This window comes from Cryptotermes secundus, unplaced genomic scaffold (genome assembly GCF_002891405.2).
Source record: "Cryptotermes secundus unplaced genomic scaffold, Csec_1.0 scaffold194, whole genome shotgun sequence".
In the NCBI taxonomy this organism is placed as follows: domain Eukaryota; kingdom Metazoa; phylum Arthropoda; class Insecta; order Blattodea; family Kalotermitidae; genus Cryptotermes; species Cryptotermes secundus.
The window spans coordinates 1,073,529-1,093,831 of record NW_019738957.1 but is presented as its reverse complement, the minus strand read 5'-3'; the positions used below and the strand labels follow the sequence as shown (position 1 = coordinate 1,093,831).

The window sequence follows — 20,303 nt, the reverse complement described above, 5'->3', positions numbered from 1 at the left end:
GAAAAATTGCCTGATCAGTGAAAGGAGTCTATTATTGTACCAGTTCACAAGAAGGGTGATAAAACTGACTGCAGTAATAATCGGGGATATTACTGCTATCAACGTCATATAAAATTTTGTCCAATATTCTTCTTTCAAGATTAAGTCCATATATAGATGAAATTATTGGGGATCATCAGTGTAGGTTTCAACGTAACAGATCAACTACAGATCAGATCTTTTGCATTCGTCAGATATCGGAGAAAAAATGGGAGTACGATGAGACAGTACATCAGCTATTCATAGACTTCAAGAAAGCCTATGATTCAGTTAGGATGGAAGTATTGTACAATATTCTGATAGAGTTTGGGATACCCATGAAACTAGTTAGGTTGATTAAAATGTGTTTAAATGAAACGTATAATAAAGTCCGTGTAGATAAACACATGTCTGATAAATTTCCTATCCAGAATGGTCTAAAACAAGGATATGCTTTATCGCCAATACTTTTCAACTTTGTTTTAGAATATGCCATTAGGAAGTTCCAGGGAAACCAGGTGGGACTGAAATTAAACGGGACACATCAGCTGTTGGCCTATGCCAATGATGTGAATCTACTGGGTGATAATGTAGATACCATAAAGAAAAAAACACAAACTTTACTTGGTGGAATGAAGATTGGCAGGGGAAATCGAAGTACTTGGAGAAACCTGCTCGAGCGCCACTTTGTCCACCACAAATCCCACTTGAGCAGACCAGGGATCGAACCCGGGCCGCCGCGGTGGGAAGCCAGCGACTAACCGCTTGAGCTATGGCGCGGCCTAAGTTAGTTAGTTAGTTAGTTAGTTAGTTAGTTAGTTATGGAAATGCAGGCGGAGTTTTGTCAGAAGTTCGGTAGGTTCGTGACAACTTGGAAAACCTAGGTTTTTACTGAAAGGTCATATTAAAATTCATTTTAAAGAAACAGAACGAGAGAATGTGGACTGGATTTTTTTGCTCACAACAGGGACAAGCGTCGCGCTCTTGTAAATAAGGTAATGAAAATTCGGGTTCCATTCCAGATCTGGGAGGTCACTTGTTTCTCTAAAAGGACTCTGTTCCACGAAATAAGTTAGTCTACTCCAAAGTTAAGTATACGTTCTTCCCACTGATACTCAGTTTATACTTCATTTATATACTCCTACTGTCTGTCTGTCTGTGCTTGTCTATCTATCTAACTATGGCTCTACAGCCCTGTGTTGGGCTTGGCCACTCTTTCAGTTTCTTGTGCTATACACAGTCGGTAGGACTACTTGGACGTGGGATCAGAACACAAATGCAGAATAAACGCACACAGACATCCATGCCTCGAGTAGGATTCGAACCAACGATCCCTGCGCTCGAGCAAACGAAGACAATTCATGTCTTAGACGGCGCGGCCACCTTGATCGGCTACTATTTCTGCTACTGTTGCTACTACTTCTACTGATGTTACTACTACTACTACTACTACTACTACTACTACTACTACTACTACCACTACTACCAGTAATAATAATAATAATAATAATCCGTGTCATGCCACAGGAAATTTATCTTGTGCTCCATACTTATCATATCGAAAGTTCTGGTTAACAGCAATATGGTAGCAAATTCTAGTCCAAATAAATGTATACATAAATAGTGAAGATTAAATGGAATTTGATTTGAATTTCATATGTGCCACATAATGGAACTCAACCGTTACCGATATACAGAAGTTAACTGAGGTATACCCCATTACCAAATTTTGTCAGAATCCATTCTTCAGGTCCAGTTGACTGTCAAATTGCCACGCAGGCCAAGAAGCCCTCCATTCGTGCCTAATTGTTTCAGTGACCGCACCATAACACGTGTTCAGCAGCTTGACGTTATTTCTCGCGATCTGTTCTGTGGTTAACCACATTCTACCAGGGCGAATGTAGCACTTCTTCAGAACCAGTTCCCAGCCTATAATTTTGCTGCAAATATTACTATTTTCACAACGAAACAATCTATATAATTATTTTCTTTGATCTCTATTTCATGGTAAGTATCAAATTCACTTCACAATCAAATATTTCCTCAACATAAATTATATTTCAGAAGAGCTAAAGGAACTCGATAACCCATTTCGTCTTCACAAGAGGAGTGGAATGGCGTTCTCTCTCTCATACTTGTCTTCTTCATCTGTTTCTATCTCGTCTCTCTCTTCTATTCCTTTGTGGTTTCACTCCTTTCTTTCGTTCCTGCTTTATTTTCATTTTTCATGTCTTGTTTATTTCTGTCCTTTTCATTCTATATCGAGACGGGCTACGGTTGGACGGCGGTGGTTCAATTCCCGGTAGTGTCAAGAGATTTTTCTCTCTCGGGCTGATCACTAGCCTCCATCTAGATACGCGGTCAATAATTGTGGACCTATACCTCCATTCACCCAGTACGTCTTCATGGCGTGGTGCTGAATTAATCAATAACAATTTCACTTACTATTTACTTCTCCGTCTCTTAGTAATTTTCTTTTTATTTCCAGATTCCTTCTACCTCTTGTCTTCGATTTTCTTTCTTCCTCGTTTCGTCTGTGTGTACTTTCTTTTTCTCCTTTTCGTTATTTCCTCACCTGTTCTCAACCCATTCTAATCCTACTTTACTTATTCTCCAAAAGTAAAATGAGGCTTACGAGATTAACTTCTGTGTGTCTGTCCCCCCCCCCCCCTTTTTTTAGAAATAGAGGATTATGAGATCATCTTGCTGTCTGGGTGTCTGTCTGGCTATGGGTCTGTGTATCAGGATCATATTAAAGGAAAGTGAGCTATTAATTCTTCCAACAACGTTTTGTTTTCTTTTCCTTTATTCTTTCTTTCCTTCTCTCTCACACCCTCTATACCGTGATCCCTTAGTCTTGTTATCAATTAGCTTATCGATCAATCGTTTGACTCTAATATAATTGAATGACAGCCGGTGTGATGGAATTCTCTGTACAGTTATATGAGTTATTTCAGTGGCGGATAGAGATCGTGATGTGAAATTCTAAGCAGCAGCCAGTCTCCTCTTGTTATGACAAAGCAGTTAACTCTTGTTTGACCCTACGAACCTTGAAAACCGACAGCGCACCGCAACAGTGGCGGATCAATCACAAAATCATGAAAGGATTTTGAGGTTCCGTCGATTTTGAATGAACTCACTCTCAGTGCCAGATTTAAGCAAACTAGTGTTTCCGGTTACCGTTCCTTGAATCTTTCCTGCAACAAATCGAAACAGTTAACTGATTATAATCATAAAATATATCCTCAGCATTTCATTCATGTTCTTACATTATTTAATGACACTGTTTGAAATGACGGAGATCAACAAGCGTCAAATTACACGAACAGGTAGAACTCTGAAGGAGATTTTAGTGTCGTATTTCAAGATACCGTATCAGCGCTTGGCTGGAGAAACACTTAGGGAGTATGTCGTGTAAAGTTATTCCGAGTAACTAGTGACAACTCCGTGGCCTGTAGCCCGCAAGCTAACTACGAGTATACCGACCGAGCAACCGCCGCTTGTCGGCGAATTTAGTACCTACTTTTGCGGATAGAGTGTGTCATGCGGTCAGCGCAACGGATCTCCACGGCCGCCAGCCAGATTCTAATTGGGTACCTTAGGAATACAAATCAAGGTCTTTGCCCCTACACCAATCTGCTTGGAATGTAATAGGCTTATACTAGATTAGGCAAGTTTAATTTGCGATAAATCAATATTTGTTACGTGTAGATTTTTTTTTTCCTTGGCACTACAGCCCCAGTGGCCTAGGCCTACCTCCATGAACTTCTCCGTTCACTTCGGTTTTTCTAGATCTTACACATATGGTAGGACTCCTTGGGCGGGTGATCAGCTCGTCGCAAGACCTCTACCTGTAGACAAACACAGAAAAACACACACAAACATCCATGCCCTGAGTGGGATTTGAACCCACGATCCCGGCTTCCGAGCGAGCGAAGACAGTACATGCCTTAGACCGCTCGGCTACCGTGACCGGCCCGTGTAGATTTAACCACCACAAATTTCTAAGAGAATGTCAGCAGTATTCAATTATGTATGTCTGTCAAAATGGCAGTAATGTGCCTGGATTCTTTGAAGCAATTCCTACTAAAGTGCCAATTCTCCAAAGCTTATTATTCCTTCGGTTTTATGTTAACATCATTCGCAATGGCATTGGTAATACTAGCATATTTAGTCATAGTAATAGCAGTCGTTGCCGGTCACGGTAGCCGAGCGGTCTAAGGCATGTACTGTCTTCGCTCGCTTGGAAACCGATATCGTGGGTTCGAATCCCACTCAGGGCATGGATGTTTAGTTCGTGTGTGTGCGTTTTTCTGTGTTTGTGTACAGGTAGAGGCCTTGCAACGAGCTGATCACCCGCCCAAGGAGTCCTACCGAATGTGTAAGATCAAGAAAAACCGAAGTGAACGGAGAAGTTCATGGAGGTAGGCCTAGGCCCACTGGGGCTGTAGTGCCAAGGAAAAAAAATAGTTGTCATTGGGGGCAAGCGGTAGCTTAGTTGGTTAACGCACAATGCTACAAACTTCGGGTTCTATTCCCGATGAGCTAATGGATTTTTCAATTGACTTCATCCTTCCAGCCGCACTATGGCTCTCGAGTTGATTCAGCCTCTAAAAGAAATGAGCACCAGGAATCTTACGGGGCGGGGGTTAGTAAAGGGTGGCCAGCGCGTAAGGCTGATAACCTCAAAGCCAATTTCTGAGCCAACTGTCTAGAAAATGTGGGAGCCTCGACGTCTCACACACCTATGTGCTCCACGACTTCTTGCAGGGATAGTTTTACCTTTAATAATAATAATAATAACAATAACAATAATAATAATAAGAATCCTACATGCAAGCATAATATTTCAGGATTTTAGAAGTGTTTTTCACAAAAAGAACTCTGTTAGTATGGCACTGGAATGCGCCTGCAACTATGACTGGGCCGTGATGTGGCTAGGGGTGTAAATTGGTTCGGTTTTGAAACTAAAATATTATTATAAATCTTTGTGCAACAAGTGTTGCTACATTAGTGCAGTAATACTGATAATGACTCCGGGTGGATTCATATGACTAGGGACAGAAAGACCTGAATTCTCTTATAAAATCGGTGAGAATGGAACTTCAGTACACCCCGACCGACTCTGGTACACGTCCAGGATCCTGTCTAATCAATGTTGGGAAATATTCCTTTGGATATAAGGCACCGGCGCCTTATATAGATATCTATATCTAATGCAGAGAATATCTTGACCTCTGACACCACTCCCCCACATATCTTCGTGGCTTGATGAGTAATTTATATCAGCTATATTAGTTGATAATTTAATATTTATCGCTAATAAAATATAATGTTAAATTCGGAACTGATCTTCCATGTCTCTCTTACAACCCACTTGTTCTGAAACACAACGCCCAATGAAATACACATTTTTCAGATAGGTTTGTTTCGTGACATGGTAAGTTTTCGCTACCGAAGCCACACGGCCGAACATGAAGCCGAGACTCCAGCAATCCCTTTGTTCAAAGCCTGACTGCACATTGGAATGTTATCAGCGATAAAGCCAGTCATGCGGAAACTTGGAGAGGCACGTGTTAGTGCTCCAGACACCAAAAGTTTCATTCTCACTTTTCGTGCAACAGAAATGTGTGGGCTGTGTCCAGCATATCTTCACTTTCCGACATGGCCAAGAGAAAAATACCAGTAACAGAATGAGACAAGTATTTTATTATGCGATTGTTGCCTCGACGTGTGAATTTAGCCGCATAAGCCATGTTATCCCGAACACGAGACGACCCCGAATGTTAAAAGACCTAATGTTTTATCTTAGCTTTCTGTTGCAGTAGATATTAGAATTTGTTTTCAGTTGTTTACCGTCCACCATGCAATAATATCGAGGTATTAAAACTAAATTATTTTAAAATTAGTCACTGCACTACCTGTTTCCGCCAGCTCATCCATCATGAGGTGAGTTCAAATCCAGAGAGAGCTTTTGTGTCTTCCGCGCTATTGCGATCGGTGTTCTTGTATTTACAGTATTTTAAAATGAAGTCAACGTAACATCCATACTGCACACTTGATAGACAACAGGCACACCGAAAAAAGACAAAATATGTGGCATAGAAGGAGGAAGTGCACTGGTTTCATTTAAAAAACGCTGTAAATACGAAAACACCAACCACAGTAACGCGGAAAACACAGCAGTTCCCTCGAATTTCAAAGCATTTGATGACGGGTGAGTAGGCCGAAATATGTAGTGCACTGACGAATTTTAAAAGGATCTAATTTTAAATCTTAGTATTGTTGCATGAGAGGAATGCAAGTAGGATATTGGTGGGAAAGCCAGAAGGAAAGAGACAACTGAGAAAACCAAGGCATAGGTGGGTGGACAATATTAAAATAGATCTTAGAGATGTAGGATGGGATCATATGGATTGGATTGATCTGGCTCAGAATAGAGACAAGTGGATGGCTCTTGTGAACACTGTAATGAACCTACGGGTTCCATATAATGCCGAGGAATTCTTGAGTAGCTGCAGATTTGGCTTCTCCTCAAGAAGGGCTCAGCTCCATAAGTAAGTAAGTAAGTAAGTATTGTTGCTTGGTGGAAGGTAAACAACTGAAAATAAATCATAGAAAGGCCTATTATTTCATGACAAAATCAGGAGGAAAAAATACAAAATTAAAAATACGAGTATCTGAGGGTTGCAAGCAAAAAGAAGTGAAAGCTATACCATAAAGAAATAATAAATTCGAAAATTCGACATCTTGTATGTAATTCTAAGTACATTCACAAATATATTCAGAAATTAGAACCCCTCACAATCATTCTGTTCTACGTCTTCTTAAGGACCCGAAAATATGGAAGCATCTGAAAGAACTCACTTTATATTTCGGCTAATACGGTAAGCACTTGTAGATGAAATAATGTTCATCCGATTGTAATTTTCATATATGAGGCCTATCACCAGAGCCTTTTATTATTTTTTTTTCAATGGTTCTTCCAGCCCATTCAAGGCCCACGCCTCTTATTCGACGGTAGGTCTCCTTGGACGAGTGATCAGCCCGTCGCAAGGCCGCTACCTACACACAGGACAACATAAACACAGAATAAACGCATTCACATACCAAATATCCGTGCCCTGAGTAGGATTCAAAAGCAAGATCCCAGCGCCTGTTGTGACCGACATCACGAAATCTTCCAGAAGGTAAAGCAGTCCTGCAATAGGTTACAATAAAGGCTGAAGGAAACATTTAATTTTGGTTCGATAATTTGCTGGGTTATTAAGAGTCAAGAAATGCGGTGTCATATTTTGAGGAAAGGACATGAATTATAAAGAAACATCTCAAAGCAAAGAAAAGAGGAAAATATTTCGCTATAAGTTGAACGAAGTGAGGGTGAGAGAGTAATTTCGATTATTACATAGGCCTAAAGAGAAACTAACAAGCAAAAATAACAATCAAGAAGAAATTATTCTAATCTCAAATAATATATATTGGTATGTAGGCTAGTATCAAATGAAATATTTTCACCGTCAATCCGAATACCAGCTCACATTAACGTCAGTAAAATCAATGTGTGAAAAGGACCTATAAACCCAAAGGCGTAGTTACCTGTATTATTTACATAAATCGTCGTCATTGTGGTTCACAGGCTGACTAATATTCTGAAGATAGTGAAGAAGAGGTGGCATGATGGTCTGGATATGTGGGGGAGAAGAGAATTTTTGTAGGAGAAGCCTCAAAAAAAGTTAAGCTGGAAGACCGAAAAGGAGACGAGTGTAGATAAGAGTTAGAATGTGAGAATCGGAAATGGAAGAAACGAACTTGGAATTGCTTTCACTGGCAAGCTTTGGCGACAGTTATGTTAAACCTAAAAGTTATTACGAAGTCTCCTAGTTTGTCAGTGGTCAAATACAAGCACAGCCTTCCATGGATCTCAGAGCGAACTCTAATAATTGACTTAAAAAGTCTCAGAGTAGATTGGTCAGTACATAACGTAAAATACTGACCTTATTAGGATCTAAAACTTAGGAGAATAAATTTATAAATTTCATAAATCAATTGAAGTTGCTCGGAACAGAATCCAAGGAATGGATTAGGTGATGACTGTGAAGAAAGTTCGACATCTGTTACAACAGAATACCTACTGTCGGTTGTTGGAATGTCTTCTTCACTTGTTCAGAAACTACTTAAATAGTTAGTTTGTCGGTTCCTTTCTAAATAGGTCACTCATTTGGTTTATAGTCTACCTCAGATACTGCATATTCTGAATAATATTATGGCCGATCAGAGTGACCGCCCGGTCTAAGTCATGAACTGTCTTCGCTCGCTCGAACGCCGGATTCGTGGGTTCAAATCCCTCTTGAAGCATGGATGTCTGTGTGGGTTTATTCTGATCCTCCCTCCAAGGAGTCCTACAGACTGTCTATAGGATTAAGAAATTGAAAAGGCGGCCAAGGTCCAACAAAAAGACGGTAGAACCATGGACAGAATTAGTAAAGCTATCCCTGTAACAGGCCGTGGAAGCCCATAGGGTTGTGAGACGTTGAGGGTCCACATTTTCTATAGATAATCGGCTCTCAAATGGCGGTAACGTTCACAGTCTTAGGCACCGGCCTCCCTTTACCCCCAGGAAGATTCCTGGTACTCATTTCTGTTAGAGGCTGAGTCGACCCCAGGGCCAGAGTGCGGTTGGAAGGATTAGGTCAATTGAAGAAATCCGGCTCATCGAGACTCTGACCCGTGACCTTCCGGCTTGTAGCACAGTGCTTCAACCAACTACACTACCGCGTGCCTCAGACAGAATTAGTGGTATGGATATTAAGACAGGGGACTGCTGATATTGATTCAATTGTAGGCACATTCCAGCTTCTCTTGTATGCAGACAACTGTTTTCCTTCCTGTCATGCCATCACTTTTCCAGACACTGTTGGCCCAGAGCGAATTTAAGCAATGGAAGATGAGTGTTCACTACGCTCACTGCATGCCTAGACGACATAGTGGTCTGTGGAAGAGTGGCGCTTCAGACTCCACGTACTTGAACATAAAATTCTGGCAATAAAATCCGGAGGCTCCTTTTATAGTATCAAGTCCACAACTAGGAAGTATCGTGAACCAATTTGATTCAGATACAATTTTCAAGTTCTTTTTCTCCAAGATACTGGTCCATGTCTCCCTTCCTACTCCGTCATTCAGGTGGCCGCTTTTCAAAATATTTCCAGAATAAAATCATTTACATCACCGAGTAAATTGGCATAGTGGTGACTATATAGCTCTGCTTTCAGGAAATCCCCGTCGTGTTCATCTGGACAGCACCCCCATTTCGTATTCAGGAGAGTCATGTTTCGAATCTCGGTCCAGATACCGATTTTAGTACTTTCTCAATCCCTCCAAGCAATTCTGAAATGGAATCGTAGTTTGTGCCAAATCCGCCTCTTTTCACATCCGATCCAGTTCATTTCCATCTGCTCGCAGTTCGATGCAGCATGCACTGGTCTTCTGATAGTGTCTAAAATTTAAAAAGAATTCCAGAATTGAGAATATGGCTAGGTTATCCGGTGTCCCGCCTGAGGTTCCTCTTTCTTTTCTTCATTCCCTTTAAGTGACTGTTCTAAGGGAACTCTGAAATACGCCTCGACAGCCTCTATCAGAATACTACACACATTCTATGCTGCATAAACTCTGTTATTGAAAAGCATCATAAAATAATTATTTGTTTCTAGCCACTGAGGTAAATATCTACCCCATCAGCATCACTGGATATTATTATCCTAAGAAATTGGGAAATGTGAATAGACAATAAAATTTTTCGTTAGTGGCAGACTACTTCCCATCCCTCTCAACATTCATGATTCCCTCTTATATCAAAACATTGTCTCTGACAATATACTACCACCCTTTCTCTGCCAACACACTCGGGTCTATGCATGCATTAACTGTTATATCTGTTTCATAGATCCAAATGTAGAGTGTCTTCTCCAAGATCGACCTGGTGAAAGCCTACAAGCAAATTTCCGTCCGTCCCGGTGATATACAGAAGACGGCCATCACCACTGCATTCGGCCTATTCGAGTTCCCCTTCATGTCCTTCGGACTGCGCAACGCCGCACAGACCTTCCAGCGCTTCATGGACGACATTCTGAGGGGACTCTACTTCTGTTTCGCTTACCTGGATGATATCCTCATCTTCTCCCGGTCTCTAGAGGAACGAGTCTGAGTAAAGATGATGAAATACAACGGATATAAAATCTGAAGTTTTTAACAACTACAGCGCATGTCTTAATATGTTAAAATATTTTTTTTCCCATTAGTTTGTTAAGATTTTTGTTGGAAATTGTAAATCAAGTTGCTTCGTGTCTTATTTATAATAAATAATAAATAAAGAAATTATATGTATTTTAACCTTCAAAAACATATTGTAATAGCGGCTTCCGATTGTATTGATGTCCCTCTGAGGATGGTCTGTAAAGACCGAAACATGTAAGGGAAAGAGGATTGAAATCAGAAAAATCTTTACTAGTCACACTGGACGGAACTGCTTAACCTCTTATGATAGTGCTAGTGTGACGGACCAGAATGAAACTAATCAAAATTAGTGTAAAATTTATGCCGTTGCTGTTTTCTTACTTATTCCTATATACAATCATTTATAATACTTATTGCATTTCACAAAATAATTTGAGAAAGTCGAATATCAATATATAAGAATAACCAAGAAATTCAATATGCAGATTACAATAGGTTTTTCCCCTAAAAACGTAAAGATTAAAATATACAACACTCCAATTTTACTTTCTTTCCTTATACGGCTATGAAACCTATTCTTTCATATTAAGGGAATACAGACGAAACCCAACTTAGGAACATAATTTTGTCACGTGATAGACGGAGTTTAGATTGGTAATCGGATTTACTGAACCCTTAAATAACTCATGACTACACTTTATAAATCACTATCGCGCATAGGCTAGCGTTCTCAGTCACGGTCTTCACTACGCTGCTTGGTAGCGGCTTCCAACAGCGAGCGTTCCTCTTCCTCTGAAGTTCCCGAAATGTCCCCAGGCCACAGCTATCAGATTCTAACTGTAACAACTCGCAATGACTGAACCGCAGCGGTCATCTAATCATTTAGATCATTGAAAGTCCCAACTTATCCTGCTTAAAACATCTCAGCATAGACGGCATAGAAAACACCGCTTTCCAGGCTCCAAGACCGAGCCGTCCCATAGACAAAATAAACAACTGTAAAGGCGGGCGAAGCTCAGTACTCACCTCAGTATGGGACATACTACCACAGTCAATAACTTCGTGGAATGGCCGCAAAGCGTCGTACGGAAATTTACGGCCAATAGTTTCAGCAATGTTTTCGGCAGCTATATCAACGTTGGCAGACTTGCATAGCGGCCAACGGCAACTATTTTGAGGGCCGTTGTGGATCTGCGTAAGGGTATGTAAATACCTTGTAATATGATGCGATAAAATCACATTCCGCGAAATTAATAACTCTACCACGTATTATTTTAAGCATGCCTTAACCTTTATTCCAATGACACACAGATACACCTTGACACTGCTAATTTAAGCACCGGAGGATTGAAACCTCAGATCTCCAATTTAACTGTGAACCTGGCAACAATTCTAAATTCTGTCACTCTCTTTCGTTATTCCAGAAACTCTGATTTGGCCTCCACTTCCATCGTAACAGACCAATCGGCTTGGCTATGAATATCTGTTGGAAAGTTACTATATTGGCGGACCTTTCCCCGGAATCTATTTAACACTATGATAAACTGGTATCTTCTGCGGGAGATATGAAAACCAGTTCACCAGACAGAAAAAAATATCGGGCGAGAGAGATGTTGGAATGTCAAGTGCAGATGAGAACGGATCCTTAGAGTGAATCGAGAAGTGTCAGTGGATCAGAAAGGATCCAGCGGCCCATCGAAATGAATCACTGAGTTGAACTTAACTGATTAGGCGACCCTGGCTAGGACCCCTTCCGAAAATTTCATGTTAAAAACTAGCTGAAAATGTAGTCCAGTTCAATGTTAGCAGTATTACTTGCCAGTGCCCCTTACTTCAGAATTCACATTTCGTGTGCCTCTACTATTCATCTGCTGGGCATATCTTTATATGGTAACAGAATCAGCGAAAATCAGATAGGCGCGATACGGAACACGAACGGGAAAAACTATAAGTGAAGGCCTATGCAACATTTTTGTCTGAAAACTTCAAGAGGAGAGGGCGCATGGTGAGCACAGATGAGGGGACGGCTTTTAAACTGAATTTATAAACATAGCTCGTCATACGGAATGAATTAAACTGGCTCAGAACAGGGTAAAATGGCGAATTTTTTAATATAATAATGTCACGTATTCGGGGTTGTCGTGTCTAATAAAAATGGGCTCTGGATAAGGTGATTGGATTTATTGGCACTTCTTTACAATTACAATCAATTATAACAGCTCACAATCAATGACTCTCTAAGACTCGCTCCATTCATTACTGGACTACGACTGTCTTCTCTGTGACGAATGACGAACAACGAATCACTGCTCACACATTGAACTGCCTTGTGACGAATTACCTCTCCTGTCTGACGATGTTCTTTTGATTTACGAATGAACTCCCATTTAGAACTTTTGACGAACCGACGAGAGAGCACCACCTCGAACAGTTAATTGTTATTCTCCCCGTGTCACGGGAATGTCTTTGTTAATATTCGTTGCCGCAGAAACGTATGCCAATCCGTGGCAACGCTCTGACCAGCACATCCGTTGCAGCGGGAACGCGATTACCGAACTGTTGCTTAACAACGGACATCCGGTCTGATTCCAATATTCCGACTTTAAGCAGTGACTGTATATTCATTTTACAAGAAGATTATCTGTCTCGGTGATAATTATTTATTCAATTCATGGTCGATATTTCTAACTAATATTAAATAATACCAAGTTACAATTATTGTTAATTAGTTAGTTAATTAATGCTTCGATACGATAATCAGTTTGTAAGAAATATGGTAAAGGAACAAACAGGTGAAAGATTTACTCCACGTGCAAATTCTATGGAGTCCATTATTGAATAAGACCATGCGTTTAACTAGGACTGCAGCAAGGTTATTTCAGTGCTTATCAGCATGTCACGGAAGGAAGGACATGAAATATTCATGGAGGCAAGGCTACGCACATCCTTAATCTCAGAACTTGACGGACGTGAATGATCAGCTTTAAGACTGGCCCTTTATCTCCGAATAAAATTCAATCACTCTAAATTCTAAATTACATATACGTATTTCATGCCTATATCTCAAAACACAGACCAAGCTCGTTTGTCTATAGAATTTCTCTGCATGCAAGAAACTGCCTCCGAATTTATGCCGTGATGGACTGGCCACTGAACTTGTTAGCAGTAAGGCCATAGTAGACGGACTGAGTAATCACATATTTCCATATTTCTCAGAATCGATATTCTCACTACCAGGAAAGTTAAGAGGGGCGAGGACGGGGTGAGGGGAAGTGAGAGACATCTGTTGAAGCTAACATTCCTTACAGAGGTTCCATCCATGGAAAACTGTTCTGAAATAAATAAGGATACGCATGTGACACCTACAACTAAACATATAAACTTCGTGTAATAGCTTTATTTTCTGCATCTTATTGGGTATTACGTAACAAAGGTATTTTTATTATTTTTTTAACCGCATAGTGGGGTGGACTCCAGCTGGATCCACTCAGCACGTCGGTAACTGATTGGCCTATTGTACTTGCCCGGGTGATTATGGTGATAGAGAATTTGGTGGAATGAAGATTGACAGGGGAAACCGAAGTATTAAAAAAAACCTGCCCCAGCGCCACTTTATCCACCACAAATCCCACTTTACCAGTCCCGGGTTCGAACCAGGGTCGCCGCGGTGGGAAACCAGCGACTAATAGCTTGAGCTATGGCGCGTCCCTTAGCAAAAGTATACTTAGGTGCCGTGGACACAAAGATTTTATATAAACAGATATTAATATGTTTAATGTTCGGGTTACTTTATTTTAATCCCACTACACGTTTCGGTTTATCAAGATCATTATCAGATGAACTTTAAGAATTACATATTTCGTCATTGAATTATAAAAACGGATCGCCCATAACTGCTCATTTACATCAGTCATCTCCGAAAAACAGTCACACAAATGATACATCACAAAAAAAAACGCCCTGGGGACCATACCAAAACTGAAAAGCATACAGAATAGCTTCCTATACACATACCAATATATCTGATACGTGTTGCAACTCTAAAAGACAAAAATTACATATTCAACTACAGAACCACGAACTCCGTACCTCGACCAATCACCTCCTTACACCAAAAATTTCTTTTTCATACTTAATAAACATTAAAAGCGTGAAGCTCATCTACACTGCCTAATAACCAACATCCCAAAGCACCACCACTCCTCATTTTAAATGTATCGAAATTATAATTCCATTTTTACCTAATTTTATTTAACCACTGGATTTCAAATGTTAATGTAGATTTTACTTTTAGCATACATTATTTCAGACATATCCTATACAAAGCTTAAATTTAAAATTAAAATTTTGCAATTAATTGTTCCTTTAGAATCACAGGTCCCACAGTCCTTCCACCTACAGCATACCAGACACCTACTTTCATCGGCCGGAGCGGAACTTCTTGGATTAGATGTAGATTCTGTGAACTCCAGTAGCGATTATTTTGCGCATTTATGTATCCCTGTAAGCGAAACCACGCTTCGCCAGAAAACAATGTCACTTGCCGCTCGATCTCACCCTGGACGACAGACTGTAGAAACCAACTGCAAAAATGAACCCTGGTAGCTGAATAGCGCGGCTGCAAGGAGTGCGTGGATTACTGTTTTATAGGGTCTAAGATTCAACATTTGTAGTTACTATAGGATTCTGACGATGGTGTATAACACACTGATATTTTGGGATTTTGGACTTTATCCATCGTCCTGGTTTTTAAGATAACAAATAAAAACACGACGTTTCGGAAACTGGATCTGTTTCCGTCCTCAGGTGAAGGAAAACACCTATTCAGTTGGGTCCCTTAGAAAGAGCTAGCCTCAATCACTGGACCTGGTGTTTTCCTTCACCTGAGGACGGAAACAGATCCAGTTTCCGAAACGTCGTGTTTTTATTTGTTATCTTAAAAACCAGGACGTTGGATAAAGTCCAAAATCCCAACATATCAGTGTGTTCAACATTTGTGTTTCCGTTCTTGCGCTAGACTTTGACACCCCAGTCCCTTGAGCTAGGCGTTTCGATGATTTTCTAGGTCAAGGTTTTCTAGGTTCAAGTCTGGCTCCTATGTTATCTAACTTCTTCTCAGTAAGCATTCGGCGCTTATGTTTTTGTTTCTTGTTTATTAAGAGTCCCCTTTGGGCCGCGCCGCAGCTCAAGAGGTTAGTCGCTGGCTTCCCACCGCTGCGGCTCGGGTTTGAACCTGGGTCTGGTCAAGTGGGATTTGTGGTGGACAAAGTGACGCTGGGGCAGGTTTTCTACGAGTACTTCGGTTTCCTTGCCAATCTTCATTTCACAAATTGCTCCACAATCACCCTCTCCTATCATCTGGGACTTGTACAAAAGGCCAGAAGTGGTCGCAGTAAAAGGGATTTAGTCTCACCCCACTAGCAATAAAAAAAAGAGTGCCCGTTGATCTAAGTTTATTCATGAAATATGAAATTGTGAATTGTTTGCCTCCTGGGAACTCTTTCATCACGAAATTCATCGGTGCTCTAAAGCACACCGCAACATGACGTCCCACACTGCTCACTAACTGTAGCTAAGAAAACATGGCTAATGGAGCTGATAACTGCTGCCTACTGCTGACATATCACGAACAAACTCCCACACATGAATCGCACTGCTCACATAATGCCGTCAAGTAGCCCGTAAGTTAATTACCTCCCTTTATTCCAAAAGTTAGCTGCCATCAGGCATGCTGATTCATCGGCAAATTCGTATGCTCCTCGCAGTAAGAGATGCACCGGTCGCCGTAAAGACCAGAGCCTGTCAACAAAATAAAAATAAAACTTCCTGTATATGGCTATTTACAATTCCTAGATAAATAGTACATACTAACATCTTGTGAGAAGGTGATACATGACAAAAGAGACACAGAAAGAAGATACTATGAAGATATTTAACAAATATAAAGAAATTCGAGGTTTTCACGGCGGTGACTATGAAAGATTTTAGGTTTTCACTTAGCCCAGTTTATTTCCAACTTTCTTCTGCTTTCACCTGTTCTCACTGTCTCTTCGCTTGCGGATTTTCATATTTTCCTTCTACCCTGAAGATGGAGGCGATACGTTCCTCCGAAACGTCGGTTAACACCACATTTACACGGTGCCACATCCCAGAAGACTGCTTTCTTCAAATATAAAGAAGTATGAAAAATATCGAGAGAGCAATAACTGACAAAAGTAAAGCAGCGCAGGTTCACGACATGATAAAGCAAGGTTGAACAAAATCTCACTACGGTTACCACAGTTTTGAATTGCTGTTAAATTCTTAGAAACGCAATTGAAATCAGATACATATTGCTGTAAACCAGTGGGCATATATGTGCCCCAAGCAGTCACTTACATAAGGTCACTTTCCTATTCAACAGCATCTCTTGTACAGAACATGGCGGTTTCGTGCATTTCTACCCTGAATTCGAAGGATAACCAGTTCGATTATCGGTCACGAGCCATTTATCCTAACTGAGGTGTTACGCAGTTTTTATTGCCTCCACTGTAATAACTCAAAAATTGCCTACGACTGCTTCTTCCCTGTTGTTCACAATTCGCTATTCGTAGCCTTCCTCCATTCCGGCCCTCTTCACAGAGCGCAAATGAGAAAAGTAAAAGTAAACCGGTCCCTGTGTTTAACTGTGTTTAAGCACTACGCAATGAAGACGTATGGGTGAATGGATGTGTAGATGCACGTATTCTTGACCTCCGCAAATTATGGAGGTGTGGTCAGCTTTACGCCCCGACAGCTTTACCGCAGGAAATCTTCGATACCCACTGGATAGTAGACTGGCTGGGGCTAAGAAGCCGTCTGGATGACACACAGAAAAAAAATTGCCTCTATCAGGACTCGAACTCCGACCTCTTGGCAGTCCATCCCGTAGCCAGTCGTTATGCAATTGAGACAAGTTCATGCAAACTAAACGAGATAATATGCAGTGTACATATAATGAGCATATTCCACGGAACTAAGTACAAACGACATGTTATTATCCGTGCTTTTATGCTTAATTTGGTCCCTGCATAGCACAGTCGGTACAGCGACTACCTACGGGCTGGACGACCGTGGGGTCGGAGTTCGAGTCCCAGTAGGGTCACATTTTTCTCTTCTCCACCTCATCCAGACCGGCTCTGGGGCCCACCCAGCCTCCTATTCAATGGGTATCGGGGGCTCTTTCCCCGGGGTTAAAGTGGCAGGGGCGTGAAGCTGACCACTCTCCTCTAGTTAATGCCGATATCAAGAAAATGTGGATCTATACATCCACTCCCCATGCCTTCATGGTGCAGTGCTTAATTAGTTAAGCACAAGAGCAATTTTACCTTTTTTATCATTACTTTAAGCTTAATTATAAGAAATGAAATGTAGCTAATTTGAGAAAGGCATGTGATGTTTCGTGGTTCAAATAAATTATTAAAATCTATAATGAAGATTACGGCCAATCTTTCTCTTGCAAGAACTAATTAATTCCATGGAGCCGAGTCCTTTTTGACAAACCACCAGTTGCTCAGCAACTCGAGAAGTTTCTAACACTTAATGGAATCCAAAGATTCATTGCCATGTTCACAAGTGCCCTCCACTTCTCTTCTAATAAGCTAATATTAAATCAACATGAATATATTCGCTGTTAGCCGATACATACTTATCCAAATTACCGAGAAGTTAAACATATAACCCATTCATGTTATAACGTAAGACTCTGTGTCCGTCTGTGACAGGACTAGTTCAATATCGAAGTTTCATCCCTTCAGATAATAGAGCTATTTCAATTGGAAGATTGTTGGACAGGATTATCAATTAAATGTAACCCCTGACGCCATATCTCGCTCTGCCAGTCGTCGTGGCCAAAGGCTTGTGGCGCTGTATCCGGTAAGAAAGGAATTTGTGCTTAGAGTGATGCATTTGATGGTTTACCGCATAGCACCAGAGGAACTGTAAACTATAGTGCCGGCCCAGTCAGCTTGGTGGCGCACTGAAGCATTTCTAGACCATAAATACATAATTTCATGAGTTTTCTCTCCACATAATATGCGACAAATGTGGTGTTAGAAACATCTGGAAAGTTTCGAAATGTGGTGTTGGAGAAGGATGGAGAAGATCAGTTGGACCGATTATGGAGAAATGAAGAAGTGTTAATTAGAGTCAGTGAGCAGAGGAATATCCTACACGAAATAAGAAAACGGAAGGCTAATTGGATTGGTCATGTTTTACGCAGAAACTGCCTTCTAAAAGAAGTTATCGAAGGAAAGATAGAGGGGCCGATAGAAGTGACAAGAAGACGAGGAAGAAGACATAAGAAGATGCTGGATGACCTTGGGGACAGAAGAGGAACTGTCATTTGAAGGAGAAAGCTCTAGATCGCATTAAATGGAGGAATTGTTTTGGAAGAGACTGTGGACCTGTCGTCTGACAGATTACTGATGATGATGATGATGATGATGAATATGCGACAATTTGTAATTCGTGCTGTAAGAGAGTGCAGGTCTTTACATAATCAAACACTTCTTCTAAGAGTAATTTTATATTACAAGACTGCAAAAGGCATAGGAGGAAATGGATGAGGAAGAATAAATAGAGAAAGGAGGATTAGAAGAAGGAAAAATATAAAATAAAGGAACGTGATACACGCATCTAGTTTCATAAAAATTGGTTCATCCTTTCAAAAGTTGTTACAGGGGGATACACAGACACAGTCATCATGGTGACAGCAAAAGCGTACCTTCATTTTTTAAAAATAAGGAAATTAAGCTAAGAATGGAAAGGGATAAACGCTCTTGTAAAGGCCGTAATGATATTCGAGGTTCCCAGTTGCTCGGATATCAGCTTATCTAGAAGATGCTTCCTCCATGAAAATAGATAACAAAGGATTACAATTGAATAGGAGGCAGTAGACATAGCACTGCTGAGAGTTTTAGTCACCAATAGAATATATCGTCTACTCCAGTGCGGCGTGATTCAGTGTGATTGATTTGTTGTAACTTAACGCAACTCGTGATGGTCTCTCTGCCGAACTTTTTAGTGTGCTTGACAGAAAGGAGGCAATTACAATGTGATGAAAATCATACCTATAGTCAACACCGGATATTATTCATGTGAACAAATCACAGGCAATGGGATGGGCGTGTAATGTACCACATATGGCAAATATAAAAAACACGTAAAAAATTTGGTCAGTGAACCTGAAAGATCCAATTAGTGGGCCTAGAGCTTGATGGAAGCAAACTCTTAAAGTGAATCTTAAAGGAGCAAAATGTAGGGATGTGGATTGAATTCATCTGATTGAGGACAGGGTCGAGTGGCATATTCTTGTGAGCGCGGAAATGAATATCGGACTCCAAATAAGGCGCGGGCATTTTCCAGACCCTTTTAACAACTATCAGATTCTCAGAAAGACCCCGGTCCGTTTAGTACAGCTTCTTACAAAAGAATTCTTTTATGTGCTCAAGTCCCTAATGATAATAAATAGCTTCTAAATTACCCAACAGGGTGGGTACAGACATCCTGTCCTGCAAGGTGAAAATGTGACACCTTTTTTCTTCTTATTTGGACAAACATTACGAAATGAAATGTTATACATCCGAATTTTCATGTCTGAAAATTGTAAAGGAATGTAGATAAATTTTGGTAAGCATATTGCGTACCATGTACGAGGTCTGACAGTAAAGTTCACGAACTCGCCAAAGTGTGCTTGCCGTGGCAGCAATGGACAGAAGCTTCAGTATGGTTGATGACGTTACCATATCAGCGTTTCACAGCTGTGTTGTTGTTGTTGTTGTTGTTGTTGTTGTTGAGCTATAGCAGTCTTTCTGAGTGGCGTCTCTTAGTGTCTGAGCGTGTTTCGGTGTGCCGACGCGAGAATTTCGGAGCTGGAATTAGAGCACCGTCGGTGAGGGAGATTTTAGCTAGTAAACAAATAAATGTGCTGGAACACCCTCCATATTCACAGAAAATAGGCCCAGTGACTCTTTTCTGTTCCCGAAGATAAAGGAAATATTGAAAAGAAGGCATTTTAATGACATTGATATTACGAC

General features: G+C 40.7%; 1 long non-coding RNA gene across 2 annotated transcripts in view; it reads right to left on the bottom strand.

Annotated features, from left to right (window-relative positions):
• Positions 1 to 2,166: 2,166 nt before the first annotated feature.
• Positions 2,167 to 20,303, bottom strand: part of LOC117282855 — a 78,464-nt gene continuing 60,327 nt past the window's right edge. Inside the window, exon 3 of one of the 2 annotated variants that reach the window (XR_004513768.1) lies at positions 2,167 to 3,215. This is a non-coding gene — a long non-coding RNA (uncharacterized LOC117282855). Of the gene's footprint in view, positions 3,216 to 15,829; positions 16,048 to 20,303 lie in introns of those variants that run through there. The other variant, XR_004513769.1, reaches the window with a different exon arrangement.